This window comes from Dendropsophus ebraccatus, chromosome 9 (assembly GCF_027789765.1).
Source record: "Dendropsophus ebraccatus isolate aDenEbr1 chromosome 9, aDenEbr1.pat, whole genome shotgun sequence".
In the NCBI taxonomy this organism is placed as follows: domain Eukaryota; kingdom Metazoa; phylum Chordata; class Amphibia; order Anura; family Hylidae; genus Dendropsophus; species Dendropsophus ebraccatus.
Window position 1 is genome coordinate 40,527,232 of NC_091462.1, and position 14,052 is coordinate 40,541,283.

At 44.9% G+C, this 14,052-nt stretch overlaps 1 long non-coding RNA gene across 2 annotated transcripts in view; it reads left to right on the forward strand.

Annotated features, from left to right (window-relative positions):
* Window positions 1-6,252, forward strand: part of LOC138800885 (uncharacterized) — a 48,321-nt gene extending 42,069 nt beyond the window's left edge. Inside the window, exons 1-3 of one of the 2 annotated variants that reach the window (XR_011364536.1) lie at window positions 5,309-5,463; window positions 5,706-5,807; window positions 6,196-6,252. This is a non-coding gene — a long non-coding RNA (uncharacterized lncRNA). Of the gene's footprint in view, window positions 1-5,308; window positions 5,464-5,705; window positions 5,808-6,195 lie in introns of those variants that run through there. The other variant, XR_011364535.1, reaches the window with a different exon arrangement.
* The last annotated feature ends 7,800 nt before the right edge of the window (window positions 6,253-14,052 follow it).

The window sequence follows — 14,052 nt, forward strand, 5'->3', positions numbered from 1 at the left end:
TTTCTTTGTTATGCACAATAAAGAAAATTTATTTATAGCACAGCTTGATAAATTTCCCTCTATAGAATTACAGGTTGAGCTCCGTGGACTTCATCCAGCCTCTGTAACTCTGTTACTATCACACCACAGATCATCAGGTATAGCGTGCTTGTCTAGAATTCCACAAATATTTACAGAAAAAACAAGCTAAACTTAACATTTAACTTTTACTGTCCTGTGACAGATAACACCCCTGCTTACTCACAAACAATACAATGTCAAGCACTATACAGAGCATACAATTACATTAATCACAACTGTGCACACCGATAATGCACACCCCTCTTCAGTGCTATATCCCCTGCTTTTATGTAAGAATAGTAATCAGATGAGGGTAAACTACAACTTACAAAGATGCATCAATAGTCTCAACATGTTTCTCCTTAATATGCTGGGCTCATCAGGGGACTAATTAAATAAATTCAGTACTGTGCCCATGCCACAATCATAAACTGTCATACTGTCAAAAATACATAGTTTCATGAGTACTCATAGTGCATGGAGCTATAAATGAGTACATTTATCTGAAAGATATCCAATGGCCAAAGATTATGCCACTGAATCAATATAAATCTGTTTATTGGGTGAAATATTTTTGGGTTTTATTATTATTCCTACAGTATCAGAGGCATGCTGTACCTGGGAACAATTCATCTGGAAGATGAGAAAAGCAACAGTTATTGATGAGCATATTGGCTTTGGTGTCTACTTGTTATTAGTACTGTCAATATCTAATGCAGAGATGGTCGGCAGAAGAAACAGGTTATTGACAAATTCTACTTTCAGCTGAATCTGTATCTCATACCAGTGCAGGGAGAGGAAGGAAGGGTCATTGTGAATCATTTGATATAGTATATCGGTGTCAAATTTTATTGTAATTCTGCCAGCAGTGACAAAGAAAAGTACCAGTGCCCTGACTGATGGACTGAGCCACAAAAAAAGGGGGGGGGATAGGCACAGTGCAGTCACAATATACTTTTATGCCAGCTTTCCAACTTGTGCTTTTGTTCTTCACACCAGCTTCTCTGCAAATATCCCATGGCTAGGTCCTTCCCGGAGGGATATCTGGCATCTGGCTAGTCTTGTGTTTCGAGACTCTTGAATGAGGCTCCACAGGCTCTTTTGCATATTAATGTTTCAAAGGGGGCAATGCACCTAGGACTTCACTGCATTTAGCACTTTAACAGGCAGCCGGCAGTGTTATCGTTTGGCTGGTCTCCCAGATCAGCGATCTGTTTCTCTTATGGCTTTACTAGGCATTGCTCCCACCTAGCCAAAATCCTGCTCCACACTGATGAGGGGCAACACCCCAAAACAGCTGTCTGTGGATGGATACTAAGCCTTGGTTTTTCCCTTGTCATTACATTGACTTATAGGGACACTTAATATGGTGGTTTTGGTGGTTTCCCTACAGGAGCCACCCCTTGGCTGGATCCTTCCTGGAGGGATATCTGGCTAGTCCTGTGTTTCAAGACTCTTGAATGAGGCTCCGCAGGCTCTTCTTTTGCATATTCATGTTTCCCAGGGAGAATGCACCTAGGATTTCACTGCATTGAGCGCTCTAACCGGCAGCCGGCAGTGTTATCGTTTGGCTGGTCTCCCTAAGATCAGCAATCTGTTTCTCTTAATATCCCAGTATAGGAACCCAAGAATGCCATGTCCACAGTATTATAATAGAGAGGTAAAGCAGATCTGTTTGGACTGACCAGTTACATTAGCAGTAACAATAAAACCTTTGGTGGTATTTCATTATACTGTTTTATTATCACTGTTTCCATTATATCTGGTATCACATAAATTGGCTATTCAGGGATTTTTCATATAATGCTTTCCACAAATTATAATAATGTAGCAAGAGGGATCCAGAACCCTATCCAACCAGTTTCTCAGTTCTATAACAACAGTTTTTAGCAAGTGTGCACTCTGCGTGTTTCCTTGTGTTTTACTAATCCCAAAGCATAACTTTTCCCCATCAAGGTGACTTTCCTCTTCCACTTTCATCCATTAGCTAGCCTGAAAACATGACACGAGTCACATCTAGGATGGTGAAGCTCCATGTGAAGCCACTTATATAAATTGTATAACAAGCAATTAACCAATATTATGTCATTATGGCCATCCGCCCCTATGTAAGCAGGAGCAGTCTGACAAGAGCCACTACAAGTAATAGTAAATGAACACGGACATGGAGAGAAACAGGAGCAGCTGCACCTCACACCTATGGCTGACACTAATGCCACTCGGCTAGATTTAAAAACCAACGCCAGGATGTTGGTATATAATTTGATCAAACCATATTGCCTCATGTACCACGTGCAGGTCCCCTGGCCCACATGAGTCCCTACACTAAATGAACACTGTGTCGGTCAGTAACCGATAAACCCGCAAGGCGAGCGCAAACAGGGAAGGGAGGCCACAAAATGGCCCTGCAACCCCAATGTCACAGGACCAAACCCCAAGGGCCCCCCAAACCCAGCAGGTGCCACCGGCAGAGAAAGCGGCCACCAAGCAACACAAGTGTGACCACTTACCACTTACCATTCACCACTGCACAGGAGGTAGAATGGGAGAAATAGGAGGTATTTACCATGTGTGCACAGGTGCTTCCTGCTAATTGGGGTCACATGGGTCTTACAAGAAGGAGTGTTAGCCACTCAGAAAAGGGAGAAAAGTAAAATAAGGATATGGAGAGAAACAGGAGCATCTGCAACGCATACCTATAGCTGACACTAATTCCTCTCGGCTACATTTAAAAACCAACGCCAGGAGACTCATTATTTTTGTGGGAGTTTTTTGTAGCAGTTGGGGGGGCTGCTTTTAATTATTTTCATGTCTATGGTGGGTCTGTATCTTGCTGTTGCGGTGAGCTGTTGCATTTTTCTGTGTTTTTGTTTGTTTGCAATTTCAGCCATAGCAACGTGCTTCTGCCTAGTGTGAACGGTGTTCTAGGAGAGCTGACCAATTTTGTCCTTTTTTTTCTGTGTTCCAGTCGGGGGAGTGGCTGCCTCTATTTGGTCGTGCACTCCACCTGTCCCACCCAGGTGGTGAAATTATTTTTGCAGGTATTAGACGGATCTTGCATGCCCAGAGCATAGGCCTATTACACGCCATGGAGAGGCCATAGTACAGTGTAGGGTCTGCCTCGATATGAGTCCACTTTACCGTGGTGGGGCAGTTTACACTGTTTGCAAATAGTAACCAAGAGACTCATTATTTTTGTGGGAGTTTTTTTTAGCAGTTGGGGGGGCTGCTTTTAACTATTTTCATGTCTATGGTGGGTCTGTATCTTGCTGTTGCATTTTTCTGTGTTTTTGTGTGTTAGCAATTTCAGCCATAGCAACGTGCTCCTGTCTAGTGTGAACGGTGTTCTAGGAGAGCTGACCAATTTTGTCCTTTTTTTTTTTCTGTGAACGTCAGGATGTTGGTATATAATTTGATCAAACCATATTGCCCCATGTACCACGTGCAGGTCTCCTGGCTCTTATGAGTCCCTACACTAAATCAACACTGTGTCGGTCAGTGACCGCTAACCCCACAGTGCGACCGCAAAATGAACACCATAACTTAGTGTACATATGGACTAAATCTATATAACACTGAAACTCTTTAGCTTAAAGGTTCCTTATTCCTGATTAGACAAATCTAACCTGCTGATAGCTCCCTAGTGGGCACAGTGCACTGAGGATGAAGGTATGTCTGTTAACTTCGTCCTGTGCCGTTAGCTGTAAAATCTTCTGCCCAGGCGGGGCTACTGTCCCCCAGCACCAGTCCAGGGGTGGATCGCCACACGGGGCAAGGCTAAGGCCCCACCAGCCCGAGCCTTCTAATGATTATTTGTCAGGGCCCTAGGAAATAAAGACACAGGACAAGTGGGCCCTATGGCTAAGACTCCCCACGCTGTCCCTACCTACTTGCAGAGCAGCCCCTTAACGACCGTCGGCAACTGGGCAGCGTTCCCTACGCTGCAGTAAGTGCAAAACACAAAACAAGACGAGACAAACTAACACAATAAAGAATAGTCGGCGGGCAAGGTTGGCAACAAACGGGCAGCAGAAGTACAGAGTCAGAATCCACAAGCAAAGTCGAGGTCACGAAATCCAAGTCAGAAATACTAATAAACACAGAACAGAGATACAAGGAAAAGGTACAAGAAACTATACGCAATAACAGACAGTAAACAAGGTACACGGTGAAACAGAAACCAGAGACAATAACTAGGCAACTAGAGGACAAGGCAAGGAACACTGAGGACAAGCAAGGCACACTGAGGACTACAGGAGAACACTGAACCAAAAGACAAAGAAGGTAACAAACAAGCAAGGGATCAGGAAACCAGGAACACAGACAATCTGAGGAAAGGCAGGATCTAGCAGACAGACAAGCTGAACAACGCTATCAAGAGCCCTGAGTGAAGGGAGAGGCACAGGTATAAGGGATCAGAAGTCCTGAACTCCAAACTGATAGGTGGAGCAGAAGAAACACACAAGAAATCACAGAAAGCCAGAGGTGAGGAGACCTGTCCATTACAACACAGCAGACAACAATCAGTGAACAGACCACAGCAAGGAAAGTGCAGGGAGAACTAAGAAAACATGGACTGGAACACAGATGACATAAGCAAAGAACATAGTAAAACCAGGAACGGATTAATGCCAAAAGTGCAGTCTTTGGCGCAGAGGTCGGATCTTCACCGCAGAGGGTGGCACCTTTTCAGGCACGATCATGACATTATTAATGGGGGGCTGACCAGATAAGCGCTGGGGGGGGGGGGGGGGGGGGGAGTAGCCCTGCCCCTAGTGCTAACGGTTTACCAGGTAGAGGATTTCCGAATGAAGAGCATGGGAACAGTGCCAACAATGATGTTAACAAAGATATCTTCACACTCAGCGCCCCTGTGCCCATTAAGGAGCTATCAGCTGGTTAGATTCATCTAACCTGCTGATAGTTCCCCTTTAAGTACTTTGTATTTCTGTTATCTGTATTTGAATGTATGAATCATATTGTTTTCTATGATCTTTATTTTGCAAACAATAATCCCCTTTGCTAGTCACACAGACTGTTTAAGGCTTTGTATTGTTTGTATGGCATACATATAGACACACACTGGGATTATGACCTTGCACTAATGTCCACAGCTGTGGAATCTTATTTTATTTGCTGGTGACTGTTTGTAGACAGTACGTATCATGTGACGATAGTTCCCAGGTATTTGTTTTAGTTATTGCTGACAATTAGCCAGGGGTTATTTTACCTGTTAAATGATAGCAGGTTAGATGAATGTTCTCATTCTGGTAAAAGGGGTTGTTTGGGGAATTCTGTATACAGTTAAATGTGCTCAGTCTGGGGGGAAAAAACTAAAAAAAATGTGTCTTGGTCTCGGCACAAGGAAGTGTTGATCAAAACAGCAGCAGGGGATTGGGGCAGGTGAGTATATATATTTTAGTTAAAATGTAAAAGAGAATTTCACTTGACCACTTTAGATCTATTGGATGCCTAATTAATTATCTTGTTTTGCCCAAATCAGACTGAAATTTTTAGAGGTTATCTAAGTTTGTACAAACCTCCAAAATGTAAACCTCCAAAACTTTATTTTTAGGGTGTCAATGCTGATCGTGGTGTTTAATCATGCCTTTGTGTCTTTTTGGTGTATTTTTGTTGTGTGTTAGGTTGTTGAGCCAAACAGTGGATGATTGGCTGAGCGGACTTGCAGAAGCCAGACCCATCAAGCTCAGTGTGCCAGGTCTGATGAAGAAATAAAACGTCTGATGGTGAGTATGAACACTCTAACCCCCCCCCCCCCAGCACTGCATCCTTCCCAGCAAGGAAGGGGGTCACTTAACCGCTTCCTTGCTGGCACAGGTGCAGTGTAAGATCAGTCTGCCCCCCTCCCTTACCCCCTGGGGGGGTCAAACTGTTCTGTGTGGTGCCCAAAGAGTTAAGTGGGAATGCTATGCATCTTCACTTAACCTCCTTTAAGGCCAGACTGTTCTGTTCGGCACCCAAGGGTTAGGTGGGGATGCAATGTACCCCTTGGGTGCCAGACTGTAAGCAGCTATCTGTACAGATGTTGCATACCGTAAGAAGCAGAACACCTGTCAAAATGATGGGTGTTCAGCTCCTGCTTTTTTTTTTATAGCTCTCCTTTTTATTTTTCAGATATCAGTAACCAGAGGATTACGTCAGACTCAGTTGACAATGTGGATGACCAGCAGATTTTTTTTGTTTAATAAAATGGTCAATGGTCAAATAAAAAATCTTTTTTTTAATGTGTATTGTCTTTTTTCTTCTTATTTACTTAAAGGGAACCTTTCACTATAAAAATGCTACTTAAACTATCGGCATCTTGTTTTAGAGCAGAAGAAGCTAAGCATATATCTTTATAGAAAAAGATTTAGTATAAGTAGAAAATTATTGCTTGAAAACTCTGATCTTTTCATGCTTAAGAGTCCAGTCCATTAAGTGACACTATCTACTGGAATTTTTAGCACAGAATGGTCAGGGATTTTACCCAACAAATTGTAAGTTATGCTGAATCTTTTCTACAAAGATATATATCAATCTGCTCAGTTCTTCCTGCTGTATAACATGATGTTAATAGATTAAATAGCATAGTCTTGGTGAAGGTTCCCTTAAACAGGCTTAGTAGTGGAATCTGTCTGACAGATAGCATCTATCACTAAGCCGGGCTTAGTGTTTGCTGGTAAAATGGGTAACACTAAACTCCCCGCCCCCATTACTACCTCAGTACCCTCCGCCACAGGGTTACTGGAAAGAGCCAGGTACTAGTAGTCCCGGAGAGTTAAAAAAAATGGCGCTGGTGGACTGGACAGTAACAGGCTGGTATTACTAGGCTGGGGAGGGCCAGAATAAATTGTTCTGCCCACCCAGGTACTACTAGGCTGCTGATGTTTGTTGTTTTAACCTGGCTGGTTATGGAAAATGGGGGAACCCTAGACACTTGCAGGGCCACATGAACGACTGCTGGATTGTTTGTACAGCCTTTATTTTTATCATTCATCGAAGGCATATCCCTATTACATGGAGAGATGTGTTGCCAGTGAAAAGGGATTTTTTTTGGCATGGTAAAACCATGAAACAAAGTGTTTGCTCATTTATTGGCTGACCATGTGGCCTTAGGGTGGGTTCAGACTATGGAATTCTCGCGGATAAATTCCACGGAATTCTGTCACCTGTATGCGCTCACGGCCGCGCGCCTTTCCGACGGCTCCATAGACACCATTCTATGGTGTAATTTAAATTCTTTCGGCGGATGCGGAATCAGCCGGCCCATAGAATGGTGTCTATGAAGCCAGCAGAAAGGCGTGCGGCCGTGAGCACGTACAGGCTACGGGATTCCGCGGAATTTATCCGCGAGAATTCCGTAGTCTGAACCCACCCTTACTTACCAATGAATGCCCCATATAATAAGGCAGCCAATTCCTGGCCATTGTAATTATGTTGAAAACTGAATGTGGATGCACATCTCTAATTCCTTTCCCTTTACTGTAGCAGCTTTCCAACCATTCCTCTGGACCACCATTAGTTACAGAATATTTAATAGAATAGATATTAATACATGGTAAGAAAAAGGGATTTTTTGTTTGAAGGAAAGAACTCTTTGACTGTGTTCCTTGATGGTACCACAGAAGATAATAACAGGAATAGTCAAGGGCAAGAAACAGGGGCGTAGCTAATGTCTCCTGGGCCCTGGTGCGAGAGGCCAACTTGGGCCCCCCCCCCCTCCTTTCACGACCAAGTGATGCTATTGTTGTGTGTGTGTGTGTGTGTGTGTATATGTATATGTATATATATATATATATATATATATATATATATATATATATATATATACACACACAGTGGTGCCTTGTATTATGAGCATAATTCGTTCCAGGACCGTGCTTGTAATCCAAATCCACTCTTAAACCAAAGCAAATTTTCCTATAAGAAATCATGTAAATGCAGACAATTGGTTCCACACCCCAAATATATTTATTATTCTGTACTGTACAGTAATGGAGAGGATGGGAAACACAAGGGCTGACAGAGACTGCAGGGAGCATGAAGGAATGAGCAGTACAGATGTGGGCACATACATGCAGCACTCTCTGTCCGGGGAGAGAGGGGTTACAGCTATGGAGAGATTACCCCCCCCCCCACAGTCCTGTCCCCTGATGTAAGCCCCAGCCTGAAGGGGATCTGCTATGATTTGGAAGGTGTTTAGAGTACAGTGCTGTAGACCCCGCTATGCAGGCCATGCCCCTTCTCCACTCGCGCTCCCACCCAATACAGGAAGTTCTTAAACCAAAGCAATGCTCTTAAACCAAGTCACAATTTTGAAAAACTGTGAGCTCTTAAACCAAAACGCTCTTAAACGAAGTTACTCTTAAACCAAGGTACCACTGTGTATATATATATATATATATATATATATATATACACACACACACCAAGACAGATATTACCTATTACCGCCATACTGTTACCGACCAAATCCTGTATACTGAGACCAATATTACCAGTAATACCAGTATATAGGAAGGAAACATTACTGCCACACCACAACCACTACCATCACCACCATATTGTTACTGACCAAATCCAGTACACTAAATCACCTCATCCAGTCATATAGAGGTGGCCCCAGCTCTACACAGGCTCTATACACCATATACATTACTGTGCAGTTATATCAGGTGACTCACAGGAGACGTCTTTTCTGATCGGAGTTCTTTCCTTTTCATCTTCTTCTCCATCCGTCCTGGGCCATTATGAGAACTTCTCCGAGCCACGAATCCACAGAATCTGCCAGACAGACATATTAGGCTCCACACTCTGACACCATCTCCATCTCTCTACACAATGCACATCTGTACTGTCCCCTTTACACCCTCATTTAGTGGGTAGCCTGACTCTATGTGACCTCCTAATATATGCCCCCCTCTGTGTATTCCCTCTCCCCCTATGTTGCCCCCCCAAATAGATGGCCCCCTCTACCCCCTCCCTTATAGATGGCCCCCTCTACCCCCTCCCTTATAGATGCCCCCCTCTCTCCTCACCCTCCCTTATGAATGGCCCCCTCTCCCCCCACCCTCCCTTATAGATGGTCCCCTTCCCCCCCCCCTCCCTTATAGATGGTCCCCTTTCCCCCCCTCCCTTATAGATGGTCCCCTTTCCCCCCCTTTATAGATGGTCCCCTTCCTCCCTCCGTTATAGATGGTCCCCTTTCCCCCCCCCTCCCTTATAGATGGTCCCCTTTCCCCCCCTTTATAGATGGTCCCCTTTCCCCCCCTTTATAGATGGTCCCCTTCCTCCCTCCCTTATAGATGGTCCCCTTCCCCCCCCCACCCTCATAGATGCCCCCCTCCTTTCCCCCCACCCTCATAGATGGCCCCTCTTTCCCCCCCACCCTCATAGATGGCCCCCTCCTTCCCCCCACCCTCATAGATGGCCCCCCTCTTTCCCCCCACCCTCATAAATGCCCCCCTCTTCCCCCCACCCTCATAGATGGCCCCCTCCTTTCCCCCCACCCTCATAGATGGCCCCCCTCTTTCCCCCCACCCTCATAAATGCCCCCCTCTTCCCCCCCACCCTCATAGATGCCCCCCTCTTTCCCCCCACCCTCATAGATGCCCCCCTCCTTTCCCCCCACCCTCATAGATGCCCCCCTCCTTTCCCCCCACCCTCATAGATGGCCCCCCCTTCCCCCCCACCCTCATAGATGCCCCCCTCCTTTCCCCCCACCCTCATAGATGCCCCCCTCCTTTCCCCCCACCCTCATAGATGCCCCCCTCCTTTCCCCCCACCCTCATTGATGCCCCCCTCCTTTCCCCCCACCCTCATAGATGCCCCCCTCCTTTCCCCCCACCCGTACAGGCTGATAAAAAAACAAAACTTAACTCACCTGACATCGCGCTCCCACGTTGATCCTCACTCCTTCGCCTTCGGTCTGTCCCCGGCTGCTGCGCGGCTGCCGGGGGTGTCGCGTCTTATCCCCGGCAGCGCGCGCATCCCAGAACTCCCTGCGCGCCGGAAACCGGAAGTCAGGGCCCAAGGCGCGCAGGGAGTTCTGGGATGCGCGCGCTGCCGGGGGTAAGACGCGACACCCCCGGCAACCGCGCAGAAGCCGTGGGAAAGACGGAGCCAGTCTCTTGTGACCGCAAGCAAAACAATGCTTGCGGTCACAAAAGTGATTGATCGGGGGGCCCCGCGGGCCCCCCTTGTGGCGGGCCCGGTCGCGGCGGCGACCCCCGCGACCACGGTGGCTACGCCACTGGCAAGAAACCATCCACTTATTATCTATTGTTTGGGCAAGATGTGGTTTGCTGGGTCGCTTTAGCTTGTAAATTTTATGTAACTTGATTGAATGACTCAGTCAGGATTTCTAGTTATCTTTGTACAACAATACTGTACACACATGATAAGTGGGAGTCTTACGTCAGTAGGGGATTATCAGAATGATATCTCGGTTGGCATATGTCACTATTGGCTTTACCAGCTGTCCAACTTAAATCAGAAAAATAAAAAGATCATTTCCATTACTGGTTTACAGCATGCGTTCTAGTAATAAATAAAGGAGTCATTAGGAAAACATTGGGATTTCGTTCAGCATTATGGTTTATAAATAAAGGCTTGGAGAATACGTGGCTCCATAGTAGTTATAGTATAGAGTCATATAAAGCTCTGCATCCCTTGGCCATAAGGTGTGCTGAGATTGACTGTAGTTGATTATAACAGATGAACCATAGATTGCTCATTTATATGCTATCATGTCCCCCCCCCCCCCCCCTTTCAACTGCATGTGTGTCCTCCAATTGAATACTGAGCAAATTTACAATAATAACAAAGTGAATACCTTTGTTATTTCAGCAATTTACTCATCAGCCAGCTGACTTTTGACTCTGCCTTTTCTGCTGCTCCTCCCCAGGTGCCTGGAAAAGCTGGATCCAGTCCTGGGAAACTTCTGTGTATCTGAGCAGTTACCAAGTCTAGCAAGACAAGGGAAGTGGGGCAAGGAAATGGCGGCCTCCTAGCCTTTTACCCATCAAAAGCTAAGACTAAGCCCACCAAGCAGACGTCACCTTGGACACGTCACAGGTCCAAGATGGCGCCCGATCCTAACCAGCATGGTAAAGAAAGCACTTTCTTATGGACTACAAGACTTCCGGTCATTGTGTGTGCAGATAATATAACACTTTTCATCTGGAAGTGGTAGAGAGAGTATATTTAGATGTTATATGACTTTTGTGGGGTAATACAATAGTTAAATATCACTTTTGACTGAGGTCCTCTTTTAAACAAAAAAAAAACTGTAGTGCTCAATACACAGGACTTAGAATTAGAACTAAAGGATCAGGATAAAGCTAACAAGCGTATCAATATTATGCTAGAAAACTATTCTTTGCCAAGTTGATATGTGTTGGTGCAAGAAACCTAAGTAATATCTCTTCTTTAGTAAATTATTGCTAAAATTTTTACTATGGACTGTAGTTATGAAGGTTTCTACAAAACTAACATGTATTGAATCACAGGTGGGGCTGGTATAGCAGAGGAAGTTCCTGCAGCTGGTATGGGGCTTGTCACGTGGAGAGGTGAGGCACCAGCTCAGGTTGGCACCTTCTTTATGGGTGGAGTGAATTTCCACAGGGATTCCATAATCTATAGAAAAGCAAGGGTGGTGTAGTGTGAGTCCTTATCCTATTCTACCCAACAAGGTCTAAGAAAGTTAAGGTCGCTATACACATTAAAGTAGGTTGATGCTTAAACCACCCATTAATAAATGATCATTCTATGAACATAGTCACAGCCATACAGGGCCGGACTGGGGCTGAAAAGCAGCCCTGGCACACAAACCCCACCAGCCCACATATATATCTCCACCCAACCACTGCATCAACTATGTCGAGCAGAAGATGTTTAAGCTTTACTGTCATATAATAATAGCCTCATATATTAACATTAGACACCAGGTGTACACAGATGCTGAAGACTATAGAAGAGAATACAGCAGTGATCAGACGCAGTCACAGGTAGAATACTATAGATGATTTGTTTGCTCCACTGTGCTGTTCCCCTGTTATGCCTCTTGGAAATCTAGGAACACATTGATCACAGCAAGAGCTGCATGAACATCAGCAATCACACCCTGCCGCACCATTATTGAGCCGTGCGAGCGATCGCTTACAGTGCTGGTTCAGGCCATGTAGTATGGCCCTTACCATCCCCTCTTTCCTACACTGACACTGCCCAGTTATGACTGACAGTAACAGACTATGTGGGGACACATCCTATTGATCAGAGGATTGGTAACTGTGGGATACATGGAGTAATGTAATATTATTGTGTCACTATACGTCTCCATGTAGACCAGGCCTGATGTCTTATGTTTCCAGGAGGAATAACAGAGGAAGAAAACAACACAAAGCTCTAACTAAAGATGCACTGCAATTGGAGGGCACAAATAACAGATGTCAGGAGAGCTGACAGTGACTCCATATACCAGGTGACTCCTTCTCTCATCACTTTCCTGTACCACACTCCAATAAAAATCATACCCCAGATGCCTGAATAAACTAATTCTGCACACCCCTAAACAAAATTGATATCCCAGACCCCTGATTAAATGGAATCCACAGACCCCGAAATAAATTTATAACCTGGACCCCAAAATAAATGTATGCCGCAGACCCAAAATAAATGCATACCCCAACTTGTAACTTCAGACACCGGGCCACATTAACTTACACCCCAAACACCAGAAAAAAATTAAGATCCCCCTCTGTGCCCCTATATAGTGTTTATGTGCCCCCCTCTGTGCCCCTATATAGTGTTTATGTGCCCCCCTCTGTGCCCCTATATAGTGTTTATGTGCCCCTATAATGTATATGTGCCCCCCTCTGTGCCCCTATATAGTGTTTATGTGCCCCTATAATGTATATGTGCCCCCCTCTGTGCCCCTATATAGTGTTTATGTGCCCCTATAATGTATATGTGCCCCCCTCTGTGCCCCTATATAGTGTTTATGTGCCCCTATAATGTATATGTGCCCCCCTCTGTGCCCCTATATAGTGTTTATGTGCCCCTATAATGTATATGTGCCCCCCTCTGTGCCCCTATATAGTGTTTAAGTGCCCCCTATAGTGTATATGTGCCCCCTCTGTGCCCCATTTAGTTATATGTGCCCCTAGTGTATATGTGCCCCCTCTGTGTCCACATTAGTTATACATGCTCCAATTACTAAAAAGAGAAAAGGGGAATACAGCGCACGGCGCACATAGTGTAATTTTGCAGGGTAGGCTGATGAATGAGTTAGTGATAGGATGTTGCTCACCTTTGCGGGTCGTGCTATGAGCCCGACACCGCCAGATGCTTTGAACGCCCACTGCCCACCAGAGTCGGTAGGAGGAATCGGTATACGAGATCGCTTATCCAGGCAGGATACGTGTGTCCTCTGGTGTCCGGCGCTGAGCGGATCTTTCAAGGATTTCCAAAAGATGATTTTGCAATAAAGTAGTTGAAGATTTTAGTACTACGACTCCAATCATCTTTTTTGGAAATCCTTGAAAGATCCGCTCAGCGCCGAACACCAGAGAACACCACGTATCCTGCCTGGATAAGCGATCTCGTATACCGACATGCTCCAATTAGGTATACTTAAAACAAAAGAAAGTAAGCGCACACTTATGATAAATGACAATAAAGAGGAGTGCAAGTTACCTCAGAAACTGAGAACAAAAAAGGGCAAGCCTGAGGAAAAAAAACGCTCAGCACATTCAAATCATATATATATATATATATATATATATATATATATATATATATATATATATAAATTTATTGTAATAGTACAAGCTAAAACACAGAAAAAAGGCTGTATACAGTGATAAAAAGGTTTTATCACTGTATACAGCCTTTTTTGTGTTTTCCTCAGGTTTGCCCTTTTTTTTTCTTCCCAGTTAGTTATACTAGCCCCTTCTGTGCCCCAATTAGTTATATATGTGCCCTCCGTGCTGT